At 40.6% G+C, this 13,668-nt stretch overlaps 1 protein-coding gene across 4 annotated transcripts in view; it reads left to right on the top strand.

Moving 5' to 3' along the window:
* The window catches only part of LOC741476 (uncharacterized), a 66,295-nt gene that overhangs the window by 27,028 nt on the left and 25,599 nt on the right, over positions 1–13,668 (top strand). The window lies entirely within an intron of this gene.

Here is a 13,668-nt window from a genome sequence, read left to right as displayed (position 1 = left end):
GGTTTCTGAAGTGTTTTGGATTTTATGGGTCAGCTAAAACCTCATTTAATAACATGCTGTCTGCCCTTTGCTTAACATAACTGTATCCATGATGTGGCTGAATTAACCACCTACCATTTCACAGCCATAAGTATCAAGCCACCCTTCTTCCCTATTTCTAGTTTTGTATGATAACCTGCTTGAGGGAGAGAGGGAGTGGGCGGGAGTAGATGCTAAAAAAACTGCAGGGGTAGGAAAAGGAGCTGTGGGAGGGGAATTCATGTACGCTGAACCCAAAGACCCTAGGAGAGATGACAGGGAGCAGGATAGAATCTATTTCCTTATGTCTCTCTCTGCTCAGAGACATTTTCAGCATAATAGCTGTTGACTTCTGTAACACCCTTCTGTAATCTTTTGCAAATCCAATGGACTCTGTGTTGTCACACTTCATCAGCTGTGTTATAATTTCTAATAACTAGCACACAACTGATGTCCTATCCCTGAAAAGCTGGCCCAAAATAAATGGCTCCAGGGGGCTTAATGATAAATCAGAGGCATTCTGAATGGATTCTGAAAGTATTCTAAGTCAGGACAAATCCTCGCTAGAATCCAATTTGGCTGTTTCATTACCAGTTCTATCTCCCGCATGCAAAAAGATGATAAACAACATTGTAAAGATGTAGATGAGATTGGCTTTTGTGACCTAATGTTTCTGGTGAAGAGAGAAGTACACGTTGTTAAAACAGGAAAAATGCACAAAATCCACTGGCAACAGAATATTATAGCCTTCATTTTTGAATAGGAATCATTTGTGATTTTATTACCTCGGAAACAAAGACCTGGCTGCTTTTGCATTTTGTAGTGGTTTAATTAACCTTTAAGTGTGCACAGAGAGCTGGTACACCTACTCTACAAACTAAAAGCCACATGAGAAAAAAGTAGAAAGTTGCCAGATATTTCTTACCGACCCAGACTAAGATTCTGTAGGGGCATGTATCAGAGTAGTGAGAGCACAGTTTCCAGGACCAGGCTCTGCAGGATTCCAGCAAGTGAGTTAACCTCTCTGTGCCTCAGTTTCTTCATTTGGAAAACAGGCTAATAGTAATTTGGACATCATTTTTTTTAAGTGGCAATAAGAGCAACCAACAGATAACAAAATGGGAGAGGGTGTATGGACAAAGAGGGAAAATTTAAGAAATAAATCTACCCATAGTGATCATTAAGAACTGTTAGGATTTGGATATCATTTTAGTGGAATGAATGTCTATGTAGGATGCTGGAATTTACAGTATAGTGTAATCTTTCTGTTCGTGGTTTTTGGAGTTAGACAGACCTTGGTTTGAATCATTCCTCTGCCATTTAGTAGCTGTGTGACCTCAGTTTCTTCATTCACCTTATGAGAATGAAATGGAGGACTGTATGTCACACAGTACATACCCAGTACATTGCAAGGGTGCAAGGCATGGCAGTTATGACTATTATTGCATTTAAACTGTTTTGGCTACTATGTATTGACCCCTGTATCAGTTTCCTATTGCTGGTGTAACAAATTGCCACAACCTTGATGCCTCAGAACAACAGAAATGTATTCTCTCACAGTTATGGAGGCCAGAAATGTGAAATCAAAGTGTCAATAGAGCCACACTACTTGCAGAGGCTCTGGGGAAGAATCAGTCCCTTGCCTCTCCTAGCTTCTGCTGGAAGCGTTCCTTCCTGTTCTTTGGCTTGAGGCTGCATCACTCCAGTCTCTGTTTCTGCCTTCACATTGCTGTCTCCTTTGTGTGTTTAACTCCCCTCTGCCATTCTTTCATAAGGACACTTTTGATGGTATTTAGGGGCCACCCAGATAATTCAAGATGATCTTCTCATCTCAAGATTCTTAATTTAGATGTATCTGTGAAAACTTTACCATATAAAAGAATATTCACGGATTCTGAGGATTAGGGCCTGATATCTTTGGGGGCACCACTCAGCCCACTTCAACCCTTGCCAATGTGTCAGACTATGTGTCAGGCATGTCCAGGGATATCTCTCATTCCTAGCTGAGGAAGGGAGGAAACTGAAAGGAAAGCAACCATGATTTTATTTAACCAGAATGCTAAGAGTAAAAGACAATATTTGTCAGTAGAAAACAAAGTAGTGATTTGTTTCTGTGCTACTGGATCATCATCTCAAACATCAGCAATGACCCTACATAGGTGATAATAGCATAGAGGTGGAGACCTTGGATTCTGGACCTAGATGGCCTGGGTCAACAAACCAGGTGTGCCTTGTATTAGGTGTAACTTTGGAAATGCTTGATTTCTCTACGCCTCAGTTTCTTTATCTGTAAAATGAGTTAGCACCTATCTCAATGGGTGGCTACGAGGACTAAATGGGGCCTAGTTCACAGTAAACACTATGTGAGTGTTAGCTGCTATCATACTTTTCTGTGCATACAGGTGGACAAAAGTCTGGGGACCAGGTTAAATACTTGCTACATTTCTGAAATAGAAATCTCCACTATCTGCTTCCATTCCTTTAATTTCATTAATTGCTTCTAAGAGCATTATGTAGACAACATTCTGCTTAATTAAGAATCATGGTGGCTGGGAGCAGTGGCCCATGCCTATAATCCCAGCACTTTGGGAGACTGAGGTGGGCAAGGAGGTCAGGAGTTCAAGACCAGCCTGGCCAACATGGTGAAACCCAATCTCTACTAAAATCACAAAAATTAGCCAGGCATGGTGGCGGGCACCTATAATCTCACCTACTCAGGAGGCTGAGGCAGGAGAATCACTTGAACCCAGGAGACAGAGGTTGCAATGAGCCAAGATGCACTCCAGCCTGGGCCACAGAGCAAGACTCTGTCTCAAAAAAAAGAAAAAAAAATCATGGTTATGAAGTATCCATTAGTTGAGATTTCCTGTGTGATTATACACACTAAGAGCGTGCACTACATGGGTAGATATATGAAAGGGCGGATACAACTTTGTAGGGACTGAAACTTATATAATATGGGGGCCCTCTTGACGAAAAGGAATACAAAATCACAAAAGCAAAATTAGATAGAAAAGTGAATATTAGCTGGGCACAGTGGCTCAGGGCTGTAGTCTCAGCTGCTCAGGAGGCTGAAACAGGAGGATTACTCGAGCCCCGGAGTTCAAGTTCAGCCTGGGCAACACAACAAGACCTCATCTCTTAAAGACAAACGAAAAAAGTGAACATTTACTTAGAATGAGAAGTGAAAGCATAACAAATCACTTGTTCAATGATTTGAAAGGCAAAAGGTCATGAAAGGCAAATGAAATGGAGATTCCAGGGGCTGGCCTGTGCATAAGTCCATGGTGTAGGTGGTTAAGAGCAGCAGCTCCAGAGTGGTCTTGATGAGGTGGAGGACCTGATTCACATGTCTCTCCCAGACCAAAGTCAATAAAGTTAAATCCATTCATCAATAAAGGAGATTTGTTACATGTAAACTGCAGCAATTTCGTTTGTTTTCCTTTTTTTAAGACTTCATAGATATAAATATTTACAGATATGTCTGATCCTACATTCTAATTTGGGATCAGGAAAATACAGTTGTGTGTTTCCTGTTAATCATAACCTTCATCTAGAAAAGGATTCTTCTTCAGATCCTGGGTCTTACCTGGTTGGGGAAGGGAGCCTGGAAATGTGGGCCTGGGGTATCAGGTCAAGATTACAGTGCCTTTACTGTACAGCACACTTTGTTTTGATCTTCTTCTCCTTCTCTCCCATCTCTCTCATGTGTGTGAGTTTTCAGATGTTGTATGGCTGACAGAGAAAGTATGTGTGTAAGAAGACGTGTGGAGAGTCCTGACGCTGTGGGCTTCTCACGGTCGTCTGGGCAGTTTGGAAGAGCTAAAGCTATTCTTTCGAGAAAGCATTGTCCTGCTCAAGGACAGGGAAGGGTGCAAAGCCTATCTGTATCTTCCTCCCATTTCTTTTTCTCACTGTCTTCCTCACTTGTCCTTCTCTCCCTATACTGGAAGCCTACACAAATACTCACTAATTGAGATCTCTGAAAGATCCAAAAGCATGAATAGCTAAGGGTGGTAGAGTTTTGGCTACTGTAACAGGAAATGGGAAGTTCAATGTCGGGGGCTGTGGGATGGTCAGCTTCCGGGCACTTATCAAATGACTCAGGCTATGCCTGCCCACTCAGCTTACTCACAAGGCCACTACTGCTTTTGGCAACAAGCTGACCCCTGTATTGGGCGGTGCAGCTGGCCAGCTCTGCCAGGCCCAGTGAGAGTGACATGCCCACGCCAGCCTGTTCACACTTCCTCCTCAGCCAGAAACTGTGGTGCGTAGAAGAGTGTTGTAGATTCCAGTGTAGGACATCATAGAACTAGTGCTTCCTGAAGCCAGGGTTCATCTAAATGGATCAGGGAGGTGCAGAAAGGTAGGAACAAAACTGACATCAGCCCCATGATGGCAAATGAGACCCAATTCTGCTGAGTGACTCAGAGTTTCATCTTGTTAACAAATATATGTAGCAGCCATTTATTCAGGTATTCATTCAATAAACAACTCAACATATGCCAGGCACTTTGCTGGTGCAAAAGATACAAAGTTCACATGTTCATTTATAAAACATATGAATATATCAGAAATAATACAGTATAATGTGATAAATTCTGTAATGAAAGATAAATAAAACTTTAAGTAAGCCAAAAAATAGCAAAGATTAATTATGTGTATCTGTATGTGTGTGTGGGTTCTCATTCAAACCAGGGAAATGTGATTTTTTGTTTCTTAAGGACCTCAGTGTCTCCTGCCAGTACAGCCCCTTTCCCGGTAAGAACCAGCTTTCCCCTCCCACCTTGCCATCAGGGCCACCTTCTTCTAGTGCATTTTGAATGAAAGGGGGTCATCTTACATCCACTCCTGAGGTGAAGTGGCCTGTGCTCCAGCCTTTTCTCCACGACCGCCTCTTCTTAGTGACCACTCACAGCTCCTGCGGTTACTGTCCTATCCCTCCTTCCCCTCACCAGACAGCATCTCACATCTGTTCTTCCCCAAATATCCCCCCACACAAAGCTGCCATATGTAAAGACTTATGGGAGGGCTGAGGTTATGGAAGGGGTCACAAGATGATGCAGAAGGAAAACTATTTAGAATAAAAAATCAAATGCCACCGTTCTTTAAAATGCCATAGCTATCCTCACCTCAGTAAATATCTCACAGTCCTTCTTGAGCCCCTCACCTGCCACATGCACATGACCCTCGTTGTCTCTCACCAGAGACCACTGTTTGTTCCCAGCGATGCAGTCCCTGTGGTGTCTCTTTGTTTCCCTGAAGAAAACTCAAAATTCCCATTACTTCATTCAGCAAAAGTTCCATAATTCTGTGTCCCAGCCTCTCTGGGTCAGATTCAGACCTCGTGTGCATAAATCATGGCCACACCTTGATGTCTTTTCCTTTGAGAAGCTTCTCCCCTAGATGCAGAAGAGCAGCTGTCCTTTTGTTGTTGATGATGTTAAAGCATTTTGTTTTCATTGTTGTACACATGAGAGGTGGAATGAAATTAGTCTGTAGGCCAGAGTCTCCTATGGAGTCCCCCATAACCAAGGAGGTGTGGGGAATGATGCAGAGCCCAGGGAAGGCAGGGTCCAGAGACGGATGACTGCTTGGGTTAAAGTTTTGCCTGTGAGTCAGGGAATGTGTTCTGACAGTCTTCTTGAATCCTATCACTCTTAAGTAACATGGATTTGATGTTTTCTTTTTTACTTCAAACCTGTGGTTCTAAGTCATGAAAGGATCCAAGGGCTACTGCGACACGGCAGTCTCCCAGTGTGATGTGGATGGCAGATGCTTATGTATATCCCACCTCCTCGCCCACATGGCTTCATCTGTTTGCCAACTCAGCATGGCCAAGTAACCTGTTCACAGTGCTTCAGATAATTCAGAATGAGAATAAGCCAAAGGGGAAAAAAAGCAAAGAAAAACTTTCTTTTGTGTCAATGACCTAGGCAATGTCGGGATTTTTTTTTTCAACTTAGATCATCCAGAATTTGGACTTGGGTCTTCTTTGAATCGCTTCTAGGGATTTTTTTTTCCTCCTGTTTTGGGAGATCATTCTAGCCCATTTGAAGGGCTGTGATTTCAGCACTAGCTGGGTTCCCTATCTTGGTTAGGTGTCCACTCTTTCCTTTATGGCTGACAGTTGTCCCCTTCCCCAGCACACGGCAGGAAGGGGCTCTCCTCTGAGACCACTGTCAGGTCTGGGCATGTTAGCTCCCTGGCTGCCTGCCTGGCAGACATTACTGCCACACAGGGCCAGGGGGACACTGGGTTGAGTGGGCAAGAATGCTGGTGGTGGTAGCACCTGGGCTGCAGTTCACCATCTGGGACAGAACAGTGAGATGGAGCAGCCATGAGCAGATGGAGGGTGCACATCCATGGAGACTCAGTATGTGTCAAATACAGCCTCGTAAGGAAAGGGCACAGGCAGACACCGAAAGCAAGAAGGTTGTCACTTACAAGCTTTAAGAATCCAGAGGGAATTCTACCATGGAGAAATGAATGCAAAGAAAGACGCCTAAACGAAAAGAGGCAATGAATCCAAAGCTGAGACCAATAGGCAGCAAACAACTTGCAACTCAAAGCCACCAGCCTTGCCTTCCAGCCCTCCCTGATCTCCCCTTTTCCTGAACATGTATCACATTTTCCATCTTTATCACTTGTCTTGGCATTTACATCATACCCTATCTGACATTGTTTCCTAACTCTGGTCTCATGTGTATCCATTATGTCTTCATAGCTTAACTATGAACTCTTGGAGGGTGAGAGCATGCGTGACAACTGGCAAAAGGTATGGAGAAAACCAGTTTTTAAAACTCGTATGCTTACTATATGAGAAATGATACGATTTAGCCATTGCGTTGTAAGTTGAACTAAATTGAGTAATAGTTATCATAAAAAGCAAATTGGCGCTATAAAAAACTATTCTCCACCTAATTTTTTGGTCCAAAATTATTTTTAAGGTTTTTATAGGAAAAAGTTTTAAACATAAGCTAAAGCAGAGGGAACAGTATAACTAGCCCCTATATAAGCATTATCTAGAGTCCAGAAATTTTAATTGAATTTTTCACCACTTTTGCTTCATTCATCCCCTTTTTAACCCAGAGGCATTTTTAAAAAACTCTAATTATAAAACCCAGATATGTTATTTACCCCTGTATACTTCAGCATGCATCTTTTAAAAATGTGGACATTTTCTTTAATAACCATAATGCTTTCGTCCACTTAATGAGCATCAACTTAATATTAACAGTAGTTCCTGGGTATCATCTGAACTTGTCAATTGTCCAGAACATCACTGAAAAGAAGGCCTGTTACTCAGCCCTGTCAGAAGGAGCCATGCTGGGAACTGACCTTGATTACACCTGAGGCCAATTCTTACCTGGTAGTAGTAGCAGAATCTGAGATTCATAATCACAAGCCCTTAACTTCCTACTCTCTGGCCTGGCCGCAGGACTGGCCTGGAGTCCAGCTTTCTGGAGAGAGGCTGCCAGGTTTCAGATAGCTGATGGTGTTTAGAGGGGTGTGTGTGTGTGTGTGCACCTAACCTAGGAGCCATCTTTGGGGGTATTAAGGTACGAACAGATTTCAGGGATGAGGGATAGAATTCAGGTGTCTGTGAATTTAGATGGGAAAAAAAGATACCTCTGAAGTTTTTACTAACCTCTAATGGAAATTTTAAATCTCTTTCAACTATGATGATAGGCAGCAAACTGCAGAAGTAGTTGCAGTATCTGTGACTGTCACCAATAGAAAGAAAATTATTTTAATATCACATCACATTATTGCAGGTATTGTCAAATATTGTGAATACTTATTACTTTGAAATTTTGTTAATTCTTTTCTCACCTCTAGATCTGGTTGTGGAACATGTCAGCAAAGAAACACACATATTATTAGATCACAAACTTGTTTTTGTTTCTACAATTCGGATAACTGTATTTCAGTATGCTTTGTTTCCTTTGTAATTCCACGTATTTTATTTTACACATTTTCAAACAATATTCTGAAAAGGAGTCCATAAGCCTTTACCAGATGGCCAAGGAAATTCATAGCACAAAAGGCAAAGAACCCCTGGGATGGAGCCAGCCTGTGTGGAGATGCCCAGAAAACATCTTCAAGGATTGTTCCTTGATTAATTCATCAATTTCTTGAACATAATAACCAGGGGTGAGAAATTGGCCCCTATAAGGAGTTCGGAAGTTGCAAGCGCCATGTGACAGCCTGTCTCCAAAATGACATTGCTCCTTGTGTTGGCATATGAGTCACAGACTTTGGCCAGCTCTTCTGAAAAGATGCTCCAAGTACTCCAGAGTACTATAAATATCCAAGGTATTAATAGAATTCCTCCCACCTCAAGGCTGCAGTTCCTCCCACTGCCTTCCCGCTGCATACTGGGCACATGTGGGGAGGACAGTTGGAGGAGCTCAGCTCACAGGCAGAAGCCTATGCGTTCTGTAGCCATGACACTGACTTGCCGTCCTGCGCGTGGGGAGAGGGAGGGAAAGCAATTTGTCTAAACTCCCTTTTCTGGAAAATGAAAGTGATGCTACTTGCCACCTACCTCACAGAATTTGAAGTTAATCAGCACAGTTTATACGTGCAATCTTAGGAATATCACATTGTCATATCATAAAAAAGTTACCAAGCTCTGCTAAATGCAGAGGGTAAAACTGACCAGCTGTTGCCAGAATCACATAGGCCCCTATTATTTACCTGAAAATTCATCAATCTTGTTTGCTTCTCACTGTCTAATGACTACTGGCATTATGCAATGAACTGCATATAATTGCTTATACAGTATATAATTGCCTTATATGGTAACATATCTTTAAGTTTTCTAATCAAGATAAAAGATCCTTTACAGTTATTTTTGCTTCCTACTGCCACAGCAATTTATCAGCCCTTGAATTTCACACTCACATTTGGTGCGGCTTTTGGCAGGGGTATGTAAATAACAATCAAACATTAAAAACAGGCTGGTAACTGTTCACATTAGCCCTAAACCGAAGATGATCCAAATGTCCATCAACAGTAGAATGAATGAAATAATTTATGATACATCCCCACAAAGGCATACTCTACAGCAATGAGAATAAATGGACTATTGGCTATTGGCAAGGCCATGTATCAGTCTCACAAATATAAGGTTAAGGAAAAGAAGCCAGGCAGTAAAGAGAACCCACTAAATTTATTCCATTTATGTAGAGTTCACAAACAGGCAAAGTGAGCCTGGGGTGTTAGCAGTTAGAAGCGGAGGTTACCTGTGGAGAGGGAGCAGTGGCTGGAAGAAGATATGAGAGGGTTTCTGGATGTTAGTAATAATTCTGTTTTTTGACTTGGGTGCCTGCTACTTGGATGTAGTCATTTGGTAAAACTTTATTGAGCTGTACACTTAAAATTTGTGCACTTACTTTTCTGTGTGTATGTTAAACTTCAAAACAAAGATTTAAAATTTTTAACAAAGAGAAAAGAACAGGGTACAAAAAATTGTTTTCAAACACTCTTCTCCAGTGTATATAGCTTCTTGGAGAACTGGTGATGTTTGAAAACAATGTTAAGAAATCTGAAATTCTTGGGCAGTTTAATGGCTCATGCCTCTAATCCCAGCACTTTGGGAGTCTGAGGCAGGCGGATCACTTGAGGTCAGGAGTTCAAGATCAGCCTGGCCAACATGGTGAAACCCCTTCTCTACAAAAATTAGCTGGACATGGTGGCAGGTGCCTGTAATCTCAACTACTAGGGAGGCGGAGGCAGGAGAATCACTTGAATCTGGGAGGCAGAGGTTGCAGTCAGCTGAGATTGTGCCGCTGCACTCCAGCCTGGACGACAGAGTAAGACTGTCTCAAAAAAAAAGAAAAATCTGAAATTCTTAATTGGGATTTCTGGTAATATGAAAGTCACCAGAAAATAACCTACCCTGCCTTCTTTCCCTCCTTGGATTATAATCCTCTTGATTGACATATTTGTTAACCTTAGTGGGCAGATGTCATAAAACCAACCAGGATCTGTTCTAATGACTTGTTAAAGTGGCCTTAAATAAAGGGAGCTATGATGAGGGCTGCCCTACTAAGTGCTTCACCCAGGGGGCTGGGTGATGATGTGGGTTTTGCTCTGACAAGGGCACTCAGCTAAGCCAGGGCAGTCAGGGCTGAGACCCGCTCTTTTTCGGCCCCTGTGATGTGTGCAGCATGGGGCTGGGTCAGCGAGATGAAAGGGAACCTTGTTCTAATTGGTCAGCAGAGAGGGCCTTTTTTCCCTAATTGGTAGGCCCAAAGTGGGTGCTGTTTTCTAAGCAGGTCTGCTTGTGTCTCCTACAGAGCCCTCTTTTTTTCATCACTTCCACTGCTGGGCTCGTGTTGGCCTGGAGCAGTGTCCCTGACTCCTCTGATTGCCTGCCTTCTATTTTCCTGCTTGTACATAGGAGGCCTCTGGGAACCACCTTCTTTCATGTACTTCTCCCTTCACTCACACAACACACTCCAGAGCACAGCCACAGCATAACCATAGGTTGTTTTTTTGCATTGTTGGGATACAATGCAGGAGCCCTGTTTAGGAGTCATTGAAACTCGGTTCCTATCCCAGTGCGTGGTGTTTAGAAGGAGCTTAATAAATATTTTTTCAATGAAGGAACTGCAGATTCTTCATACCTTTTTTGGCCTCTTGGGGTATTTGTTCTGAGTATCAGTGCGGTATAGTGGAAAGGGGGGATATCAGAATCAGAGCCCATGCCAGAATCCAGCAGGTTGCTCTTTAGGCCCTGGACAAATTACTTTCTTCCTGTCTCAGTTCCTCATCTGAAAAATGGGGATGATACATCTTCTTTGCAAGGGGCTGGGAAGGCTTACAAAAGCAAAACGTATGTCGTTCCTTGAACAATGTTTGCACATTGCACTGCATGTTCTTCATTTACTCACTCATTCAATAAACATCCTATAAAGTTGGAATCAATGCCAGAAACCAGCCTGGCTGCAGTGATGCACAGAACAGGGTTCCCACTCTCATTGAGTGCAGAATCCTGTGGGGGATATATTTGTGATCATTAAATGCAAATAAAAAGTTCTTGTGGGTCTTATAATAGAAATACGTGCAGGGTTATATATCTGTCTATCCATCATTTAGCTTTCTAAGCATCCATTCTTCTATCTATACATGTACATAATTCTTCTATCAGTATCTCGTATGGTTTAGATCTGTGCCCCCACCCAAATCTCATGTTCAGTTGTTATCCCCAGTGTTGGAGGTGAGGCCTGGTGAGAGGTGTTTGGATCATGGGGGTGGTTTCTCGTGAATAATTTAGTACTATCCTCTTGGTGCGGTTTTTGTGGTAATGAGTGAGTGAGTGAGTGAGTTCTTGCATGAGCTGGTTGTTTCAAAGTGTGTATCACCTCCCCTCTCTCTGTCTTGCTTCTGCTTCCACCATGTGAGATGCCTCATTCCCTCTTTGCCTTCCACCATGATTGTAAGTTTCCTGAGGCCTCTCCAAAAGCAGAAGTACTATGCTTCCCTTACAGCTTGAAGAACCATGAGCCAATTAAACCTCTTTTCTTTATAAATTACCCAGCCTTAGATAATTCTTTACAGCAATGCGAGAACAGACTAATACAGTATATGTATATAATAATAATAAGTACTATATGTGTGTCTATTGTTATTATTAATATTGTTATAATTCTGTACATAGAACGGTGACTGCTACAAAAATACCTAAATATATAGATGTTTATATTATGATTATTTCTGGAGCATAGGATTTGGGGTGGATTTTTGTTATGTTTTTCTTTAATATTTTCCATATTGTATGAATTCTCTATCAACAGGTATCATTTTCAAAAAAACATTGAAATACTAGAAGAGGGATGTGAACTTATTAAAATATAAAAATTTTGAAAACCTAATCAAAATGAAAAAATATTAATTGCCAAAACTGACAGAAAGAATAGGACATTTGACTAAACCAACAGATTTTAGAGATTAAATGCAATCAATGATCTCTCCTTTCAAAAAATTGTAAGCCCAAATGGTTTTACAGGTGCGTTCTATCAAACTCTTGAGGAACAACAAATTCTAATCTGTATTCTAAATTATTCCAAAAGAGATAGAGCTAAAGCTACTGAGTTCATTTTATGATATTGGCACAATCAGATGGACATTTTACAACGATGGTATTTTACAAAGAAAGAAAGAAAATTATAGCTCAATTTCTCATACTCAAGTAGATGAAAAATATCTTTTAAAATATTAGCTAATTGAACCCAATAGTATGTTTTAAAATAATACAGCTTGATTAATGAATGATTCCTTATTAGGGATTCTGCCAACAAAATTAAGAACATTAGTAAATTAAATTTTTTAAAATCTCACAATAATTTCAACTGATGCCGAAAAAGTACTTGATAATTTCCTTGCTTATTTATGATAAAAACTCTTAGCAAAGAGTAGAAAAGGATTTCTTTAATTCCCCTAAGTGGATTTTGGTTATATTCCAAAACCTCCACAAACATTATAGTTAATGGAGAAAGTTTAAGTGCATTCATGTTAAGACAAACATTCTCACTGTGATAAGCCACTATATAACACAACCAATACTATACTGTTGGTAATCCTAGCCCACATTGAAGGAAAGAAAGATAAAAATGGTGATTGAAAGAAAGAAATTAACTGTCAGTGTTTGCACATTTTATATCCATCTACTCAGAATAAACAATAGGATCAACAGCTAAACAATAAAAACTTGGTGGACATTTGATCAAACTATAAGAGCATTTCCAACAGCAAGCAAATATAAAATGTAATTTTTTAAAAAGCAAGATACCATTTACAATAGCAACAACAACTAAAAATATCTGGTAATTAAACAAGAATACATACAGCCCCCTTGAAAAAACTTAAATATCCTAATAACACAGAAAAAAACCTGAATGAATGAGAAATATTTCTTATTGCTACATGGGAAGATTTAATATCATAAAGATGTTAACCCTCTCCACATATATCTAGTAGGCATGGTGTAATTCCATCAAAATTCTAGTCTGAAATTCATCATAAGTTTGTTCTAAAAATGTATGTAATGTTGGGTCAGTAGAGCATTTCAAAACTTAAACAAAAACTTCAAAAAAGCCATGTGGTATAACATTGATTCTTGATATATATCAAAATTAAGTTTTTTTATTATACAGAAAGACGCATGACATGGATAAAGTTAGAAAGACATTTAAAAATAGGGACAGAGACTTATAATGTTAAAACAGATGAGGGATTCCTATCTAGAATATACATGATGAGACCAGATCAAAGAAGAAGTCAAATCAAACAAGGCAAAGAGAGTAACTTCATTTACAGAAATGGGCAAAGTATATGAACAGGCAATTTACAAAGCAATAAACCCCAAAAAACGAACAAATCATAAGTACCTCAGCAAATTAATATAATAATGAGATATAATTTTATGCCTATTTGGAGAACATTAGCAAGCTGAATAACTCCATGTGCTGGGGGATGTGGGAAAATGTTCTGCTGATAAGAATAAGAACTTGGCACAGCCACAGGGAAGCACAATCTGTACTGCTCAGGCAAAGTAAGAATACCTGTGTTCTATAAACTGGCAAGATTGAAGGGAGGGTAAAGAAACGAGAGGAGCTGAGAAAAGAATGAGGTTTCTGG

Source organism: Pan troglodytes, chromosome 14 (genome assembly GCF_028858775.2).
Source record: "Pan troglodytes isolate AG18354 chromosome 14, NHGRI_mPanTro3-v2.0_pri, whole genome shotgun sequence".
In the NCBI taxonomy this organism is placed as follows: Eukaryota; Metazoa; Chordata; class Mammalia; order Primates; family Hominidae; genus Pan; species Pan troglodytes.
Note: the sequence above shows the minus strand (reverse complement) of the source record. Positions and strands in the feature narration are given on the sequence as shown.